At 43.2% G+C, this 13,271-nt stretch overlaps 1 protein-coding gene across 1 annotated transcript in view; it reads left to right on the forward strand.

Moving 5' to 3' along the window:
* The first annotated feature begins 403 nt into the window (after nucleotides 1-403).
* SOCS5 (suppressor of cytokine signaling 5) overlaps nucleotides 404-13,271 on the forward strand; it is a 46,292-nt gene continuing 33,424 nt past the window's right edge. The window contains exon 1 of the mRNA XM_045011457.1: nucleotides 404-613. The gene's annotated coding sequence lies outside the window, so the exon portion shown is untranslated. The remainder of the gene's footprint in view (nucleotides 614-13,271) is intronic.

The following is a 13,271-nucleotide window of genomic DNA, read 5'->3' on the forward strand; positions in this document are numbered from 1 at the left end:
GGCTCTGCTGGGCACGGCCGGCAGTTTCCCAAGGGATAAGGTTGGTGATGCAGACCAGCCAGGCCTCTCCTGCCAGCTGGAGGCCGGGGAAGGGCCTTGATGCCCTTTACTAAAGATTACTTCCCACCAGGCCCAGAACCAGGCCATAGAACATTCCAGCTAACGGTTTCCTCATTTAATTTCACCCCCACGTGATCAATCCCTTTGGCCGGTCTTAGTGCCCGAATCCAAAATGGCCGCTGACGAGACCACTCCAGGACTGGGCAATCTGCCCGAATTCAAGATGGCAGTAAACGGGGGCTCGCTAGAGCGGTTCTAGCGGGGCCCGTGCAAACGCAGCGCTCCTATAGGCTGGATGTGGCCTCAACTCTAGTCCAGTACTGTTCCTATTGGGCCTCTGAAAGTACAGGTCCCCTGTGATTGGCTGCGGCGTTGTCACTCCCCCGTCCTTCTCCGCCCGGGCAGCTATTTTCCATTCGGTGGGGGTTCTGGCCGGGGCTGCGCCGTCCCTGCGAGGCAGCGGGAGCCGGGTGGGCCCGGGAGCAGATGATGCTGGGGCCCCGGGAGGAGCCGGGACGGGGCTGAGATGCGCCGGCCCCGCCGCAGCTGAACGGTAGGAGTCTCCCGGCCGGGGCTTGGGCTCCCCCGGGCTGAGGAGCGGGGCACTGGGGGCCTGCCCCGCTCCCGGCCGCAGAGAGGCGCCCCCCATCCCCACCCCGCGGGCTCGCTCTCCTCGGCCTGTCGGAGGCCCGGTCCCCGCCAGGGGAGGCGGGGAGCAGCCGCGGCGGCGTCTCCATTCCGCCGCGAGCAGTGAGCGCTCGGGGGAGCGGGGTGGGGGAGGGTCGGGGCAAAGGGGCTGCAGGGGAGTGAGAGGCGAGAGCGTGGGGTCAAGCGCCACTTCCAGGTACGGTGCCCAGCCCCGTCCGTGCGCGGAGGGGTTACTGCAGGGCGAGCGGATCCGGGAGGCGCCCTCAGAGCCTGACGGCGCTGACGGGAAGGGTACCTGGCTTGCAGCGTCTGCTGGAGGAAGAGGGGCCTGCTGGAAAATGTTATAGTTCAGAGAGTGGCCACTCTTGCAGAGGTGGGGAAACTCGGAATTGACACTTCCACCGAAAACTCAGAGCAGATCTTCTCTTGTCGTTAACTTTCAGATTAACCCACAAACTCAGTCAGACAAGAATGATATAAATCAAATTTTAAATGTCTAGGCAGAAAGGGAGAATTGACTTGCTAATACCATATTGTTAGATTTAGCATCATTTGGAAGCTAACTGATAGCATTTAGAAATTTTATATATATGTCTGTGTGTAATATATACACATATATTACACAATTTTGCAAAATTGTGTGTCTCGGATGTTTATTACAATCTACTTGCATGAATGGTTATAATGGGGGGGGAAAAGATGGTTTACTTGCCCCAGGCATGTGGATGAGAGAAATTTTGAAAGGCTGATTTATGTGTGCATTATTGTGAATACTTTCTTGGAATTAAAGAGGTAATAAATAGCTCTATTTCTGCTGTCACAAGCTTTGTAATTTAATACTTGCACTGAACCACAGTAGCTTGCTCCTGTGGTGTACACTTGTATCTGTGCTGTCCATGTTTATTTCAGGGTTTTGTGTTTCAGCTAATCATTTATTTTTATATATATATAGATATTCATATGTGTAACAGCAAGGTGTGGGCAGTTTCATCCCATCATTCACTTAACTGCAGAAGGCTGCTCTTTTCATCTGTTCATTGAATTTTTTAATATGCTATGTTTCAGAGTAGCAGTCCTGTTAGTCTGTATCTGCAAAAAGAACAGGAGTACTTGTGGCACCTTAGAGACTAACAAATTTATTTGAGCATAAGCTTTTGTGGGCTACAGCCCACTTCATCGGATGCATGCAGTGGAAAATACAGTAGGAAGGGGTGTGTGTATTTTCTCCTACTGTATTTTTCACTGCATACATCTCACACACACACACACACACAGGGTGTTACCTACACACTCTAAGGAGAGTGATCAGTTAAGGTGAGCTATTACCAGCAGGAGAGAGAAAATTTTTGTAGTGGTAATCAAAATGGTCCATTTGCAGCAGTTGACAAGAGGGTGTGAGGAACTGTGTTTGTGTGTGGGGGGGGAATAAACATGGGGGAAATACCACGCGATCCATTGTCTACAGCCAAGCTCTGTGATACAATCACATTTGCTCCAACCCCTCAGACAGAGACAAACACCTACAAGATCTCTATCAAGCATTCTTACAACTACAGTACCCACCTGCTGAAGTGAAGAAACAGATTGACAGAGCCAGAAGGGTACCCAGAAGTCACCTACTACAGGACAGACCCAACAAAGAAAGTAACAGAATGCCACTAGCCATCACCTTCAGCCCCCAACTAAAACCTCTCCAGCGCATCATCAAGGATCTATAACCTATCCCGAAGGACGATCCATCACTCTCACAGATCTTGGGAGACAGGCCAGTCCTTGCTTACAGACAGCCCCCCCAACCTGAAGCAAATACTCACCAGCAACCACAGACCACACAACAAAAACACTAACCCATGAACCTATCCTTGCAACAAAGCCTGTTGCCAACTCTGCCCACATATCTATTCAGGGGACACCATTGTAGGACCTAATCACATCAGCCACTATCAGAGGCTCGTTAACTTGCACATCTACCAATGTGATATATGCCATCATGTGCCAGCAATGTCCCTCTGCCATGTACATTGGCCAAACTGGACAGTCTCTACACAAAAAAATAAATGGCCACGAATCGGATGTCAAGAATTATAACATTCAAAAACCAGTCGGAGAACACTTAATTACAGACCTAAAAGTTGCTATATTGCAACAAAAACACTTCAAAAACAGTCCAGTGAGAGACTGCTGAATTGGAATTAATTTGCAAAATGGGCACCATTAAATTAGGCTTGCCTAAAGACTGGAAACTATTTCCCCCCACCCACCCCTGACTGTTCCTCACACCTTCTTGTCAACTGCTGCAAATGGACCATTTTGATTACCACTACAAAAAATTTTTTTCTCTCCTGCTGGTAATAGCTCACCTTAACTGATCACTGTCGTTAGTGTGTATGGTAACACCCATTGTTTCATGTTCTCTGTGTGTGTGTGTGTATATTTATAATACATCTTCCTACTGTATTTTCCACTGCATGCATCCGATGAAGTGGGCTGTAGCCCACGAAAACTTATGCTCAAATAAATTTGTTAGTCTCTAAGGTGCCAGAAGTACCCCCGTTCTTAATATGCTATGTAGCCTTTGAAGGAAATTGTAAACTTACAGATTAAATAACTGTTTTAATGGTAGATGATTTGAATGCAGAGTAACTTATTTAATAGTAGTCTTGTATTTATGTAACTTTATTTTAAATATAAATAAATAAACCCCTGAAAAATTGCACAGATGGCTTGGTCTCATTTTTTACATTGATCCATGGAAGCCAGAAGCATGGTGAGCTAGGGTTGTGCTCTGAATAGTGAAAAGAGTAGTGAAAGTCCTGTGAGCTTTTTCATGACTTTTGAATGTAATACACAAAGCTAAGACCAAAGTGTCATTTTCTACCTTGAGTACTGCAAAACCATAAAATGTATGTAAATATTATTTACTGTTCTTTAATTGATATTTAATCCTAGTTAAAGACAGCCTTTGTTAATTTCTTCTTTAAAGTTGGCATGTTTAATTTAAACTCTCTACAAGACAAGTTCTGTGTATTTCTGGCATTCATCCTATAAGACCCACAGTTACATATAGTACCGTATTTCACTAGATTGGTAGCATTTGAAATGTACCATGTACAAAATATATAATTTTTTTTTTCACTAATCAGATACATCTTAAGCTTGGAATTCTCTTCTGTTTATATATAGAGAAACCTTTTCTGATTTTTATTCTGCTGGTAAGAAAGGAGTGATTAAGATGTCAGTATTTCATTGTTTATTTAAATGCTCAAAAATATACCTGGGACCTGAACCTGGAATGAAATATGCCTGGGCACAGGAATGCACTAGCATGAAACTCATTGCAGGATGAGGTTAAGCCATCTCCTAAAAAAAACCTCAGAACTTGTGTGTGGGTTTTTTTCTTAATATCAAGAGATTTTATAATCAGAACTATGGTTCTCACTTTCTTTTCATGTAAAATTAGTTACAGTCAAGTATAAGGACCTTGCATAAGATATAGTACTTGATCAAGCAAAAAGAGCCTTCTGGCCACCTTTTCTTTTCCCCTGCAATCTGTTTTCACACAACATTGTCCTAGTAACTTACAGCCATCAAAATTTCTAAGTTGAACAACTTCTTGTAAGAAAGATACTCCTGGGAGCATTCTGTGCCAAAAAATTAAAAATTCTGTAAATTTTATTTGTCAAAATAAGACTACATAATTATACCAGCTTCAATTTTTTTGGTAATTTATTAAAAAATACCAGTCAGCAACTATGTTTGTAACAATACAGACACGCACAAAAATCCCCCCATGAGTAGAGTTAAAGAAATCCCTATGACAACCCAGTTCCTGTTTCTCTGCCCTCTCCCACACAGAGCCCAGTGGGGGGAGACACTCTTGCCTTATAGAATATCAGGGTTGGAAGGGACCTTGGGAGGTCATCTAGTCCAACCCCCTGCTCAAAGCAGGACCAATTCCCAACTAAACCATCCCAGCCAGGGCTTTATCAAGCCTGATCTTAAAAACCTCTAAGGAAGGAGATTCCACCACCTCCCTAGATAACCCATTCCAGTGCTTCATCACCTTCCTAGTGAAAAAGTTTTTCCTAATATCCAACCTAAACCACCCCCATTGCAACTTGAGACCATTACTCCTTGTTCTGTCATTAGGTACCACTGAGAACAGTCTAGATCCATCCTCTTTGGAACCCCCTTTCAGGTAGTTAAAAGCAGCTATCAAATCCCCCCTCATTCTTCTCTTCTGCAGACTAAACAATCCCAGTTCCCTCAGCCTCTCCTCATAAGTCATGTGCTCCAGCCCCCTAATCATTTTTTGTTGCCCTTCGCTGGACACTCTCCAATTTTTTCACATCCTTCTTGTAGTGTGGGGCCAAAAACTGGACACAGTACTCCAGATGAGGCCTCACCAGTGCTGAATAGAGGGGAATGATCACGTCCCTCGATCTGCTGGCAATGCCCCTTCTTATACAGCCCAAAATGCTGTTAGCCTTCTTAGCCTCCTTCCCCCAGAGGCCAGCTGTGTGTCCTGCCCAGCCCTGACCACTCCCAGCCCAGACACTGTCACTCCCTATAAGGTGACCAGATAGCAACTGTGGGGAAAAAATGGGATGGGGGTGGGGGGTAATAGGCACCTATATAAGGTTCAATTATTTTGGTAATTTATTTAAACTACAATACAGTGGATGGAGAATCGGAGTGGGGAGCAGTGGAGGAAATCACCAAACCCCTTCTGCCTGATAGCAATGGAGCTAGGTTTGACCCTTTATTTCTATTATTAGTCAACAAATATTCAGCCATCTGCTCAGTGTTGCATCACAGGCAACTGAAGAGCAAGTGAGGACTGACAACTCAAACTCACAAATTTATACTGGCTACGGACCATCTCCAGGAAGGTCAGTAGCAAATAGTGCATGGAGCACATTTTGATAGGAATTTTTTTCAGTCCAAACATTTAGACCTGTTCTAATCACTAAAGCACCATAAGCATTTTTAAGACCATACTGTCCTTTACAATAAGGCTCCTTTACACCACTCTGGCAATGTAAAGGAGCCTTAACTTTTTTATACTTCTGGGGGAATTCACTCAGAACAATGGGAACAATCCACTAAGCAGGCAGGCTGCTACATTCTCCTCCACCTGAGGGAACAGAGCCTGCCCTGTGCCTACCTCTTCAGAAACACCCCCACCACATGCCAAGCATGCCACAATAGCTAGCAAGAGGGACAGCGTCTCTCACACTCATGACTGCCTAGTTCCTCCCCCTCCCCCCCCCCCGGCGATTTACGTCTCTACCAGCTGCTCTGGGTGCCCAAACTGACCTGTCTGCACTGCCAGGAAGGGGGCACGTGACCGCTCTTGTGACTTTCCTTTGCTTTCCCATCAGAAGTCATTTTTTTGCAGTGAAACACAGAAATCTGCAGGGGCCATGTATTGTGTGCACATGTAATGATGCAGAATTCCCCCAGGAGTAAGATATAGCCTGAGTAAAGCTGTCACAATGGAGTGTAAAGAGACAGCCTCCAGATTAACTAGGCCCTAGCCCATTCAGGAGTGTATAGATAAACATCAGGACATTGAAATGAACCCAGAATTTCAGTGGTAACCTATGTGGGTCTTGACGCAATGGTGTAATGTGCTTTCTGATCTCATGGTAGGCTAGAAGGTAGAGTGTTGCATGTCCGTCTCTCAAGTTTCTGGATGCCTTCTTTGCATTCTGCTTTGGACTGACACAGAACAGATTCTGGGGTATAACAGACTCAGCTGCTGAAATTCTGTGACTTTTGGCAAATTATACCCACAATGTTCTGTTCCATCTGGAAAACTGATCTTTTTTTTTTTTTTTTTTAAAGAGGAGTTCCCTGTAAACTACCTAGTACTGCTGAGTTTTGTTGGACAAATGTATTGAAAACATGAGAGATGACATCTGTGATCACAGCCTTTGGAGGCATCAGTTACTAGGTATTCTAAGTTCTTGCTCATCGTGGGTGCCAAAGAGATGTTGATTCTGGGACAGAAACTTAATGGACACAATTTTACCATGAATAAAAGTATTTAAATCACTAAATGTTACAGTTCTGCCCAGGGGCCTCACTCATACTGCGCACTGTTCAGACACCTAGAAGGCCTGGCTCCTGCCCCATAAAGCTTACAGTTTAAGAAACCAAGTGATATGAGCAACAACATTTAGGTTATTTGAAATGAAAGGGTAATGGGAGTTGCATACCATTGTTCATTATCAGAATGTGGCTTAATGTTTGGTCAATCTTTGACCAAAGTTTCTAAACAAATCTATAAACTTATCCTCAGCTTGCTTCGTTATGCTTTGGTATTGCAACACATATACAGCAGCAATAGCATCTTTGGATGAAATGACTTAACTTTCTAGAATTTGCTGTAATATCACTTTGTATTGTCAGTAATGCTGAGTAGAAGTCATTCTGCGCCACTGCACAATGCAGAATTTTTCAGAAATTAATGTGCACATAGAATTTCTTTTCCCTCATAGAAATTGGCTGCAGTGCTGCTGGCTGCCACTAGGGGCCACTGGACCCAGCAGAGCCCAGCTCACACATAGAAGACATTGCCGTGGGGAAGGGAGGAAGCTAGAGGATTCCTGGCAGCTGCAGTTCCCTGCATGCCCGGAGGGAAGGAGACAGTGATGTGCAGGAAACTCCACACAAGCTCGAGACTCAGCATCACACTGTTTCTCCCTCTGGATCCGTGGGCTCTGACGGGTAGTGGGGTGGGTATCTGCGCAAGGGGGAGCCTGTGGCTGGGCTCTGGAGGACGGGTGTCTGGCCTTGGGGGCCACAGCTAGGCTCTGTGGGGGAGGGAACATAAGAATGGCCATACTGGTCAGACCAAAAGTCCATCTAGCTCAGTGTCCTGTCTACCGACAGTGGCCAATGCCAGGTGCCCCAGAGGGAGTGAACCTAACAGGTAATGATCAAGTGATCTCTCTCCTGCCATCCATCTCCACCCTCTGACAAACAGAGGCTAGGGACATTCCTTACCCATCCTGGCTAATAGCCATTAATGGACTTAACCTCCATGAATTTATCCAGTTCTCTTTTAAACCCTGTTATAGTTCTAGCCTTCACAACCTCCTCAGGCAAGGAGTTCCACAGGTTGACTGTGCGCAAGTAGAGGCTGGGCTCTGGGGGGAGGGTGCAGTTATCTAGGCAAGTGGGGGCAGGGGGCCCTCGGCTGGGCGTGTGTGTGTGCATGCTGTTATCTGAGCTCGGGGGGACCCCGCAGCTGGGCTCTGAGGGGGTTTGGGTGTATTGGCTGAGGGGAGGCCCTTTGGCTGGGTTATTGAGGGCGGGGAGAAGGGTTCTGGGTGTCTAGCCCCCGGGTTGGGCTCTGCAGGGGGCATGGAGGCAGAGGAACAGGACCTGGGGTGTCATAGGGATTTATTTAACTCTCCTGGGGGGATTTTTGTATGTGTCTGTTTTGTTACAGACATACTTGCTGACAGGTATTTTGAAAAAAATTAGCAAAATAATTGAAACTGGTGTGATCGGGTAGTGTTGTTTTGACAAATACAATTTGCAGAATTTTAAAATATTGTGTGCAAAATGTTTAATTTTTTGGTGCAGAATGCTCCGCAGGAGCAAGAAGTTTAAAGTGAGTACAGTTTGCAAATATGATCAGAAACAAGCTTAATTCTGTGAAGCACTTACTTTTAGTAGCCTCTGGCTAAGGAAGTTTTGATTAACTGAAATAGGAAGTTTTGATTAACGTCAGAAGTGAGTAACACTTTAAGGGTCAGATTGTGCCACCCTTACACTGAGCAAGACTTTAACACCACAAATAACACCATTGAAATGCAGTGTATTGAAATGAGTGAGACTTCTTGTAGTGGCAAGGCACTACTCAACATAAGGCTGGCAGAAACAGGCCCTAATCAAGCATGTTTAAACATAAATAATAGGCATTTGGGTTTTGTTTTTCCTTAAATGTAGAAACTTGCCTTGAGTTCTTTCCCCCTCTCTTCTCAGTAGAGGGTGTGTGTGTCTGTCTCTCTCTGAGACAGACAGAGGCTATTAACCTGCCTTGAAAACAAATTTAATTTAAAACTGGAAAAAAAACGTTTGGGGATTCTGAAATCATAAACTTGGATGGATAATTGATACTTCATTTGCACAGCCCCCAATTTAAAGTATTGGCAACACTAAATGGCATTGGGGGGGGGGGAGAGAAAAAAAACACAAACACACACTTTTGGAATTTTTTCGTGGGCACTGTTGTATAAAATATTGATGTAAACAGGTTAGAAATTATCTGTTGCTTGTTTACACTTAAAATTGTGTGTTGGAATAGTCATTGTGTAAATAAAACAGCTTCTCTGTATTTTCTAACTGGTCTAAATGTCTTTAAATCTATTTTTTGTTTTCAGAATTGCAGTAGTAGTTTAGCTTCTTGGCATATCTAGTAGTGTACAACTGCTTATCATGGCTTCATACACCTGATGACATTAGATACGTGACTGTTCCAGTCCCTGGAGGGTTACCTGGGGTTTCACTGTTACAGCCATCTAATGGCTACAAGCACAGCTAAGAAGACCTGATCGGGGCAGGGAGCAGAGGGTTTGGAAGAAACCATTCCCTATTTGCAAGTTCCTGCATAACTGTCAATTATGGGTATTTTCACCTTTCTCTGAAACACTGCTACATCTTGCTTTTGGAGACAGGGTGTAGATGATCGTTAATCTGGCGAGGTATAGTTGTTGCTATGTTCCTTTAACCCAGAGGTAGTCAATAGGTGGACTGTGGGCCAAATCCAGATTGCCAGATGCTTTTGAACAGACTGCAAATCTTAAATAAATAAATAAATAAATTTTATTTATTGTGGTGTGAAAAATGTTTCTCCCGAGTCTGGACCTTGACTATACCTTGACCAAGAAATTTGGACCTTGACAAAAGACTACCCCTGCTTTAGCCTGTGAATAGTCCAGTTAACATTTTCTGATCTCATACATTCTATTTGGATTTTATGTAAGGTTCATATTTTATGTATCCCTAGTCAAAAGACTAAGAAAATGAGTATGAGGGTAGCTTACTGTGAATGATGCAATCCTATTAAAAGGAAAAGCCATAAATCTTGCTACCTCTGTCCATCATGCCCTGATACTTAGCTACTTAACGATCTGAAGTCTTTGAAGCTTTTGTCTGTGTCTTAGTTGATTTCATGTAGCTTTCACATAAGACAGAGGGCTTTTCTGCACTTAAAATGCTACAGTGGTGCAGTTGCGCCACTATAGCGCTTCAGCATAGATTCTGTCTTTGCCATTGGCATAGGTAACTTACCTCCCTGAGAGGCAGTAGCTAGATTGACAGAAGAATTCTTCCATCAACCTTGTGCTGCCTACCTGAGGACTCAGGTCAGCTTAACTATGTCACTTGGGTGTAGATTATTTTACACCCCTGAGCAATGTAGCTGGCTTAACCTAATCATAATAGACCGGCCCATATGCAAATGTATTTGTCATCTGTTCTTCCACTTAATTATTAAACTGGTGATGTTTACTCTTTTTAATATGACTTTCCAGATAGTGGAGTGAAGCATCAAATCTAGAAGTTCTATTCCCCCTTCCGGAAAGCTTGGAGTCACTTAAGTTCCTATGTCTGATAAGTAATTTTGGAGAATGATGAAAATAACACTTGACATACAGCTTGGTCATAAACTCCTAAAAACCTTGATTAATTGTACTAGGATGAATGGCTTCACAAATTCCTACTTACTAAGCAAATAGTCGTAGAGTGGCATGATTAATACACGTTTCTGCTTCACGCACGCGTACACACACACACACCCCGCCCCACCAGTGCTATGCTTGGTGTCTCTCTCCGCAAAGGTCAGTCTCTAAAAGAAAGATGACTTTTTTTTATTACTTCGAATTACTATTGTAGTAGTGCCTAGAGACCTCAACTAGACCATGTGTCCTGTTGTTTGTTGTATAGTTTGAAGTACACCTCTACCTCGATATAACACAGTCCTCGGGAGCCAAAAAATTTTACTGCATTATAGGTGAAACCACGTTATATCAAACTTGATTTGCTCCACCGGAGTGCACAGCCCCGCTCCCCCAGAGCACTGCTTTACCGCATTATATCCTAATTTATGCTATATCGGGTCACGTTATATCGAGGTAGAGGTGTACATCCTTTCTAAATATTTTAAGTGATATTGGCATGCACAGATTGTTCCCAAAGACTAATTAGCAATGCTTCCCTGTCAAACTGAGGTTGTATCAAGTAGGATCCTAGAGAGGTCTGTCCTATGTCTGGTACCATTTCATGTTTTCATTAATGATTAGGACGATGGAGTGGACCGCATACTAAAAATAAACAAACAAAAAAACTTTCAGGTGACACCAAACTGGGAGGGATTGCAAGCATTTTGGAGCACAGGATTAGAATTCCAAGTGCTCTGGATAAATTGGAAAATTGGTTTGAAATCAATAAAATGAAATTCAGTAAAAATATGTGCAAAGCTCTTTAGTTAGGAGGGAAAAATCAAATCCACAAATACAAAGGGGGGAAGTAATTGGCTAGGTGGAAAAGGATGGAGGTTGTAGTGGCTCACAAATTGAAGGAGTCAACAGTGTGAATCTGTTGCGCAAAAACAAAAAAAGTCAAGCTGCAATTCTGTGACCATTATATGTAAGACATGGGAGGTAATTGTCCCTCTGTATTTGGCACTGAGGAGGCCTCAATTGTAGTAATGTATCCAGATTTGGGCACCACACTTTGAGAAGGATATGAAAAATTGGAGAACTCCATAGAAAAGCAACAAAAGCAAGAGGTTTGGAAAACCATGGCCTTTGAGGAGAGGCTGAAATAATTTGGCATATTTAATCCTGAGAGGGCTCAGGTTGGACATATTTCTTCAAATATGTGAAAGTTGTTATAAAGAGGACAGTAATCAATTGTTCTTCATGTCCACTGAAGGTAAGATAAGCGTTAATCGTCTCCGTTTGCAGCAAGAGAGATCTAGGTTGTATATTAGAAAACTTTTTCTAATTATAGTAATAGTTAAGCACTAGAACAGGTTACCCAGTGAGGCTGTGGAAACCTCCTCATTGGAGGCTTTTAAGAATGGGTTATACAAATATCTAGCAGAAATTGTGCTGATATACTTAATCCTGCCTTAGCATACAGTGATAGACTAGATGACCTCTTGAGGTCCCACCCTGCCCTACATTTCTGTGATTCTGTTAACTGAGATGCATAACTCCCATTCGGTTTGGAGGTATGTTTCTGTGATGGTATAGATGTGAGGGAGAAAAAAGCTTGCTTAGTACAGGAAGCTGAATTGTGACACGATGGTAGTATGTTTCGTGAACGTGTGTGTAATTTGGGTGGGGTTAAGTTATGGTGTTAGAAGTTGCTGGAAGTTTTTATTACCGGTACTTTCTGCTGGCAGATCGCTGTAGTTTGTTTACTGTAAGCTTTTCAAATAAAAATAAATGGATAAAGTTTTAAGGATATCTATTTTAATAGAAGCAGCATTTTGACTTGTATACCTTATCTGAAAAGGCATAGTGGTAACTTCTCTAACAGTACCATGATGCACTATTAGCTTTCAGACTAACATGTCATTCTCCTGTTAAACTGAAAAAATTAAAAGTGTGAATAGTTAAAATGGCTGCTTTATGTAGAATTGCATTTTAAAGCATCCAACCTTCTGGTGAGATTTAAAGTATAAATAGCTTTAGGATAGTATTCAGTTATCTAATTTTGTGGCTTCAGTTATTGGGCGGGTTGCTTTAGCTTTTGAGCTATATCTTGTTAAAATGTTACATTTGAAGTTTGGTAAATGCACACTATCCCTTCAGGAACTTACTCTTAACACTTGACAGCTGTATAAATTAATAGTGACAACTGCACACATCTTTCATCAGCTAGGGTAGGTGGTACCTGAGTGAAACAGAGAGAGAAATTATGTACACTGTGTGTAAAGCTGGACACTAGTAAATTTTTTTTACAATACTGAAATTTTAACATTTGGGTTTTAAAGCTTAGTGAATATGCTAATGAGTAACTCACTTAACATGCAGTTTAGTTTCAGGAAATATGAAATGGCACACTAGCTTGATGGTTATAAGATTATGCAGACTTTTGAAAACCTCGGTCAGAAAATGTATGTAGTGTCTTTAATAGCTGGCCAAAACTCTATGTAGCTTTACATCAGTGGTCCCCAACCTTTTTCGACTGGCAGGCGCCGGATGACAAGCCATGGAGGACTGTGGCGGCGGACGAGCATCTGCTGAAATGCTGCCAACGAGTGGCGTCATCCAGAGGTGTCGCCACTGAAATTTGGCGGCATTTCGGCGGCGACGCCTCTGGATGACACTGTTTGTCAGCTCGTCTGCCGGCCAGTACATGGGTGCGCTTAGATGCCCCGGGGCGCGCCATGGTGCCTGCGGGCACCACATTGGGGACCCCTGCTTTACAAATTCCTGTTAATTTCACGGTGGATTAAAATGGATAACTTTTTTTAAAAATCAGATTTTTATTTTGTTTTAAATTATAATTTCTTTTTAAAAATAAACCTCTTT

The sequence above is a fragment of the Mauremys mutica genome, chromosome 3, assembly GCF_020497125.1.
Source record: "Mauremys mutica isolate MM-2020 ecotype Southern chromosome 3, ASM2049712v1, whole genome shotgun sequence".
In the NCBI taxonomy this organism is placed as follows: domain Eukaryota; kingdom Metazoa; phylum Chordata; order Testudines; family Geoemydidae; genus Mauremys; species Mauremys mutica.